An 8,385-nucleotide genomic window follows, 5' to 3' on the forward strand; every position below is an offset into this window, starting at 1 on the left:
CCCGGTATGGGGTCAAATTGTATAAGCTCTGTGAAAGGGCCACAGGCTATACCCACAAATTTCGTGTCTATGAGGGTAAAGATCAGACCCTGGAGCCGGTCGGTTGCCCTGACTACCTGGGGAGCAGTGGGAAGACAGTCTGGGACTTGGTGTCACCCTTATTTGGCAAGGGGTACCATCTATATGTGGACAATTTCTACACAAAAGTGTGCCCCTCTTCAGGCATTTGTTCCTAGAACAGATTGGCTGCTGTGGCACCGCGCGACCTAGTCGCCGGGGCTTCCCCCAACGGCTCGTTACCACCTGTCTTGCAAGGGGGGAGAGGGCTGCCTTGTGTAACCAAGAACTGCTCGCGGTGAAATGGAGAGACAAGCGTGACGTTTACATGCTCTCCTCCATTCACGCAGACACGACAATCGAAATTGAACGAGCAACCAGGGTCATTGAAAAGCCCCTCTTGGTCCACGACAATAATTTGCTCATGGGAGGGGTGGACCTCAATGACCAGATGTTGGATCCTTATTTACTTTCCCGCAGGACCAGACGCTGGTATAAGAAGGTGTCTGTATATTTAATTCAATTGGCTGCATATAATAGTTTTGTTCTCTACAGTAAGGCTGGGAGAACTGGATCCTTCCTCAAATTTCAGGAAGAGATCATCGAGAACCTCCTGTATCCAGGAGGTTCCGTGGCCCCATCCACCAGTGTAGTGAGCCGTCTACACGAGCAACATTTCCCCAGTGTCGTTGTTGGTACCTCAAACCGACCGCCACCCCGAAAAAAAAATGTGTCTGTAGCAGGAGTGGAATAAGGCGTGACACCCGCTATTTCTGTCCTGACTGCCCTGACCAACCTGCCCTATGCTTAGGGGAGTGTTTCCGGAAGTACCACACACAGGTACACTTAGCATAGGGATTGCGTTACACAGGATAGACACACAGGGCTATTAGGGCCCATTCACACACAGCTGCTGCAAACCTCTCCTTTCACCTGGGACAAAGTGCATAATGTACTTCGCCACATCTCTGGGCGATTTGCGCTTTGCACATTGTCCCATGTGGAAGGAGAGGTTTGTCCTATAAAAGGTAATAAAAAATCAAAAAAATCACCAGTAAGCAAAACAGTTAACGTTCAGTTCAAAAAGTTAAAGTTTATAATATAACTATAATATAAGTTAATGTTCCGTTCAAATGTTATAAAAACTTAATGTTAATAAATTTATTGCGTTGCGGCCTCTTTTTTTCTTTAGTTTTCTTTACCTTCCAGGTGGACCAACCGATCGACTAGCTGCAGCACTGATGTGCATTCTGACAGAAGCATTGCGCTGCTGTCGGATTACACAAAAGTCGGTGTATGCGGCGCTGCAAGACGAGATTTCTCCTCTGCCGTAAAAGATATGTTTGCCGAGGCATATGAGCTGAGGAGGTGGCGGTGTTCATATGCTTTGGCAAACACTTTGTATATAAAAAAATTAAAATAAATAAATCCCGGCAATGATTTATTCATCCACATCGATTGATGTGAATGGAAAAATCGGGTTTGCCAGGGCATACGAGCCGAGTGGGTTTGGATGTTGGGCGGAGCTCCCATGTCCTGGCAGACGCCTTTCCCCTCCTTTTTTTTTTTGGGCAGAGATTTTTTCATCCACATTGATCGATGAGAATGAAGAAATCTGTGCCGTTCATTTTTTCTTTCAGCCCAGAGGCTGAACGATAAAAAAAAAAATCTCATTAACCGTATGCTCAATATAAGGAGAATAGCAGAAACTCCTAATGCTGGCCATACATGTTATGATTGTGGAGACCCTCAAATGCCAGGGCAGTACAAACACCCCACAAATAACCCCATTTTGGAAAGAAGACACCCCAAGGTATTCGCTGAGGGGCATATTGAGTCCATGAAAGATTGAACTTTTTGTCCCAAGTTAAACGGAAAGGGAGACTTTGTGAGAAAAAAAATAAAAAAAAAATCAGTTTCCCCTAACTTGTGCCAAAAAAAATAAAAATCTATGAACTCGCCATGCCCCTTCATGGAATACCTTGGGGTGTCTTCTTTCCAAAATGGGGTCACATGTGGGGTATTTATACTGCCCTGGCATTTTAGGGGCCCTAAAGCGTAAGAAGAAGTCTGGAATCCAAATGTCTAAAAATGCCCTCCTAAAAGGACTTTGGGCCCCTTTGCGAACCTAGGCTGCAAAAAAGTGTCACACATGTGGTATCGCCGTACTCAGGAGAAGTTGGGCAATGTGTTTTGGGGTGTATTTTTACATGCTGGGTGAGAGACATATCTCACTAAAATGACAACTTTGTATAAAAAAAAAAAAAAAAAGGGAAAAGTTGACTTTTAGAGAGATATTTCTCTCGCCCAGCATGGGTATATGTAAAAATACACCCCAAAACACATTGCCCTACTTCTCCTGAGTACGGCGATACCACATGTGTGACACTTTAGCAGCCTAGGTGGGCAAAGGGGCCCAAATTCTAAAGTGCACCTTTAGGATTTCAAAGGGCATTTTTTACACATTTGGATTTCAAACTACTTCTCACGCATTAGGGCCCCTAAAATGCCAGGGCAGTATAACTACCCCACAAGTGACCCCATTTTGGAAAGAAGACACCCCAAGGTATTCGCTGATGGGCATAGTGAGTTCATGGAAGTTTTTATTTTTTGTCACAAGTTAGTGGAATATGAAACTTTGTAAGAAAAAAAAAAAAAAAGAAATCATAATTTTCCGCTAACTTGTGACAAAAAATAAAAACTTCTATGAACTCACTATACCCATCAGCGAATACCTTAGGGTGTCTACTTTCCGAAATGGGGTCATTTGTGGGGTGTTTGTACTGTCTGGGCATTGTAGAACCTCAGGAAACATGACAGGTGCTCAGAAAGTCAGAGCTGCTTCAAAATGCGGAAATTCACATTTTTGTATCATAGTTTGTAAACGCTATAACTTTTACCCAAACCAATAAATATACACTTATTGCATTTTTTTTTATCAAAGACATGTAGAACAAACAATTTAGAGAAAAATTTATATAGAAATGTAGTTTTATTAGAAAAATTTTACAACTGAAAGTGAAAAATTTCATTTTTTTGCAAAAAAATCTGTAAATTTTGATTAATAACAAAAAAAGTAAAAATGTCAGCAGCAATGAAATACCACCAAATGAAAGCTCTATTAGTGAGAAGAAAAGGAGGTAAAATTAATTTGGGTGGTAAGTTGCATGACCGAGCAATAAACGGTTAAAGTAGTGTAGTGCAGAAGTGTAAAAAGTGGCCTGGTCATTAAGGGGGTTTAAGCTAGGGGAGCTGAGGTGGTTAATTCTTGTGGAACACCTAAAGGGTTAACAAAGTTTGTAAAATCAGTTTTGAATACCTTGAGGGGTGTAGTTTATAGAATGGGGTCATTTTTGGGTGATTTCTATTATCTAAGCCTCGCAAAGTGACTTCAGACCTGAACTGGTCCCTAAAAATTGGGTTTTTGAAAGTTTCTGAAAAATTTCAAGATTTGCTTCTAAACTTCTAAGCCTTGTAACATCCCCAAAAAATAAAATATCATTCCCAAAATGATTCAAACATGAAGTAGACATACGGAGAATGTAAAGAACTATTTTTGGAGGTATTACTGTGTATTATATAATTAGAGAAATTGAAATGTGGTAAATTTGCAATTTTTGACAAATTTTTGTAAATTTGGTATTTTTTTATAAATAAAAATGATTTTTTTTAACTTCATTTTACCAGTGTCATGAAGTACAATATCTGACGAAAAAACAATCTCAGAATGGCCTGGATTAGTCAAAGCGTTTTAAAGTTATCACCACTTAAAGTCACACTGGTCAGATTTGCAAAAAATGGCCTGGTCCTTAAGGTGAAATAGGGCCGAGTCCTTAAGGGGTTAAGGGAGCACTAGACACAAGACTATATACACACAGATATATACAGAGGTCAGATGTGCAAATACAGATGATATGGTACAAACAGAGTTACAGATGAAAAGTCAGTTCCCGGGTAGATGAGTAATCCTCTGGGTTATGATGATGAATGCTATAGCCACACGGGAGCAGTGACATCAGCAGGTTGTCCACGATCCCTCCAAACACATTACCCGATGGGACCCCCTTTAGAGAAAGACCATGGCCGCTGCTCGCACAGGCAGTGTAATCCTTAGTGGGTCGCGCCCCTCACTCCCCCGGGAGGATCCCCCTCCCCCTCCCTGGTCCTAGTAGCCAAAGACTCACAAAACCCATTATGGCTCATAGCTCCATACCGGAAGGTCACAGGGAGATGGTTCTGATCAGAGGTTGCAGTAACGCCTGTACAAGCGTCAGACGCCGGTTTAGGAAATTTTACGCTTTAAAAATAGGCTAATGCGTATGAATATACATTAAGGCTTTCATGTAGTTAACCAGCGCACTGCACGCTGTGCATCTCATGGGCAGCACAGTAATACTGCTGTTACCCAAAGCATCCAATAGCAAAGCTCCTTACTGGCAGGTGTAGGGTAGGCCGCGAGGAAGGAGCTTTTTATTAGGGAGGGAGGCTGCTCATTGGCCAATTTCGGCGCGCTGCTTCTCCATGCCGCTCCAGATCCCTGACTGTGTAGGCCAAGTAGTGTCTGGCCGAGGAAAGAGCCATGGAGACGGGAGAGCAGCCGGTGAGGAGGCAAACTGATGTCTGGGGACAAGCTGATAAGGAGCGGCGGACGGACAGCAGAGCTCTGATCTCTGCACCGGGCTAATGGCATCACTTACAGAGCATCGTGGCGGCATTCTTCTGACTGCGGAACCGGCTGCCGACATGAGAGGTGAGGAGGTGACTGCCGGACAAGAGGTCACAATCCGGTGTCAGGACTCCGAGAGGTATGATGAAGTACAAGGCCAAACTCTCCTGTGTTCTCCCTGTGTTTGGTGCTCAGCCAGAGCCCGCTGGTGCAGTGATCAGTGAGTCAGTGTATTTGCCTCATATCAGTCTATATCACGTTTATCAGGGCTCTGTGTATCCTGGATTTTTTTACCTATCCTGACAACCGGTTATCAATATAAACGCCCGACAACACCTATAACTGCCTCTGGGGAAATGGAAAAAAAAAACACCAAAAACTGACAAGCTAAGAATTTATAAATCTGCACGGCCGGTCAATATCCACATAGAGAAAAGAGCCTCATATAGATGAGATCGGTCTAATCTCATACACTGCTGGTTCTGGATTACACTCAGGCTGGGCTTCTCCACATGGAAAACCGTATGGAATCAGCTGTGGATTACACACGGAAAACCGGAGCGCGAGCGAAATACAGATATAGATTACACTCAGATATACCCAGGTTATACCAGCATAGTCTATACTATAATACACAGGAGGATGACTATGTATATACCTGCGCTGTACATATAGATTACACTCAGATAGACCCAGGTTATACCAGCACAGTATATACTATAATACACAGGAGGATGACTATGTATATACCTGCGCTGTACATATAGATTTCACTCAGATATACCCAGGTTATACCAGCATAGTATATACTATAATACACAGGAGGATGACTATGTATATACCTGCACTGTACATACAGATTACACTCAGATAGACCCAGGTTATACCAGCATAGTATATACTATAATACACAGGAGGATGACTATGTATATACCTGCACTGTACATATAGATTACACTCAGATAGACCCAGGTTATACCAGCATAGTATATACTATAATACACAGGGAGATGACTATGTATATACCTGCGCTGTACATATAGATTACACTCAGATAGACCCAGGTTATACCAGCACAGTATATACTATAATACACAGGAGGATGACTATGTATATACCTGCGCTGTACATATAGATTACACTCAGATATACCCAGGTTATACCAGCACAGTATATACTATAATACACAGGAGATGACTATGTATATACCTGCGCTGTACATATAGATTACACTCAGATATACCCAGGTTATACCAGCACAGTCTATACTATAATACACAGGAGATGACTATGTATATACCTGCGCTGTACATATAGATTACACTCAGATAGACCCAGGTTGTACCAGCATAGTATATACTATAATACACAGGAGGATGACTATGTATATACCTGCGCTGTACATATAGATTACACTCAGATAGACCCAGGTTATACCAGCACAGTATATACTATAATACACAGGAGGATGACTATGTATATACCTGCGCTGTACATATAGATTACACTCAGATAGACCCAGGTTATACCAGCATAGTATATACTATAATACACAGGGAGATGACTATGTATATACCTGCGCTGTACATATAGATTACACTCAGATATACCCAGGTTATACCAGCACAGTATATACTATAATACACAGGAGGATGACTATGTATATACCTGCACTGTAAATATAGATTACACTCAGATATACCCAGGTTATACCAGCATAGTCTATACTATAATACACAGGAGGATGACTATGTATATACCTGCGCTCTACATATAGATTACACTCAGATAGACCCAGGTTATACCAGCACAGTATATACTATAATACACAGGAGGATGACTATGTATATACCTGCGCTGTACATATAGATTACACTCAGATAGACCCAGGTTATACCAGCATAGTATATACTATAATACACAGGAGGATGACTATGTATATACCTGCACTGTACATATAGATTACACTCAGATAGACCCAGGTTATACCAGCATAGTATATACTATAATACACAGGAGGATGACTATGTATACACCTGCGCTGTACATATAGATTACACTCAGATAGACCCAGGTTATACCAGCATAGTATATACTATAATACACAGGAGGATGACTATGTATATACCTGCGCTGTACATATAGATTACACTCAGATAGACCCAGGTTATACCAGCACAGTATATACTATAATACACAGGAGGATGACTATGTATATACCTGCGCTGTACATATAGATTACACTCAGATAGACCCCGGTTATACCAGCACAGTATATACTATAATACACAGGAGGATGACTATGTATATACCTGCACTGTACATATAGATTACACTCAGATAGACCCAGGTTATACCAGCATAGTATATACTATAATACACAGGAGGATGACTATGTATATACCTGCGCTGTACATATAGATTACACTCAGATAGACCCAGGTGCTGCTCCTGTAGCTCAGTCAGTCCCTGGGCAGCCTAGTGCCTAGTGGGCTGAGTGCTGGCGGAGGCTGACTGTGCCTGGCCGAGAGAGCTGGCGGCGAAGGGGTTAATGCCCCTCTGCCCCAGTAATCCTGACAGACAATGGCGGTGACTACACACCTACCTGCCCTGCTGGACACATGTACCCACCTAGAATGTATGGGCTTCTGAGAGAATGTAGCCCCGCCCCCAAGTTGTTCTAGAAACGAATGTTCTCCACAAAACCTCCCTGACTGTAAACCTGTCCCTAATCCTGACCCCACAGGAGACCGCACAGAACACGGAGAGGACGCCCCGCAGCCCAACACACAGGACACTTACCTGAACCTCACTTATCACCCTCACCTATCTCACAGTCACATTACGTCACCAAGGTGATCCTGTGTGGGAGGAGTCAGGCTCCAGGCTGTGCTGCTGGAAGAGGTAAAGGACCTGTGATGATGTCATGACCATGTGATCCTGTGTGGGAGGAGTCATGCTTCAGACTATGCGCCTAGAGGAGGTAAAGGACCTGTGAAGATGTCATGACCATGTGATCTTGTGTGGGAGGAGTCATATTTTAGACTGTTCTCCTAAAGGAGTTAAAGGACCTGTGATGATGTCATGACCATGTGATCCTGTGTGGGAGGAGTCAGGCTCTACGATGTGTGACGATTAGAGATGACTGAAGGTTTTAAAAATTCGATTCAGACACATTGAATTAACGTGTCTAGAAATACTGTTCATAGTATGGAGTGCCCTGCTGCAGTGACCCCACGCCATACACGGCATGTGCCGGCTGAAATGATGGTGAACAACAATCACGCCTCCCTTATCATTTAACGCCTTAGATGCAGCAAGCAAATCCGATCGCAGTGAAATCGCGGGGGTACAATCGGTTACTATGGCAGCCTGAATGCTTCTGAAGTTTTCCATGTCTGTCACTGTAAGCTCCATGGTACACTGTGCACGAGGCACAGCTCAGCAGGGAGCGTATGGATCCTTATGGCAGTGGCGGATCCAGCGCCTGGTCTCGGGAGGGGCACTTCCAGATTATTTTCTGTCCGCCGCCACAAGACTACACAGTGTAGCGGTATACTGTATATTGTGTGGCACAGTGTAGGCTATATGTGTATGAAAAGCATATTCCACATCAAAACTTACAGTTACTTGGCTTGGCCCTTGGGGATCTCGGACGCCAC

At 43.1% G+C, this 8,385-nt stretch overlaps 1 protein-coding gene across 1 annotated transcript in view; it reads right to left on the reverse strand.

The window, feature by feature from the left end:
* Positions 1-7,614, reverse strand: part of LOC122934035 (gastrula zinc finger protein XlCGF49.1-like) — a 179,858-nt gene extending 172,244 nt beyond the window's left edge. The window contains exon 1 of the mRNA XM_044289177.1: positions 7,526-7,614. The gene's annotated coding sequence lies outside the window, so the exon portion shown is untranslated. The remainder of the gene's footprint in view (positions 1-7,525) is intronic.
* Between the last annotated feature and the right edge of the window lie 771 nt (positions 7,615-8,385).

This window comes from Bufo gargarizans, chromosome 4 (assembly GCF_014858855.1).
Source record: "Bufo gargarizans isolate SCDJY-AF-19 chromosome 4, ASM1485885v1, whole genome shotgun sequence".
Classification (NCBI taxonomy): Eukaryota; Metazoa; Chordata; class Amphibia; order Anura; family Bufonidae; genus Bufo; species Bufo gargarizans.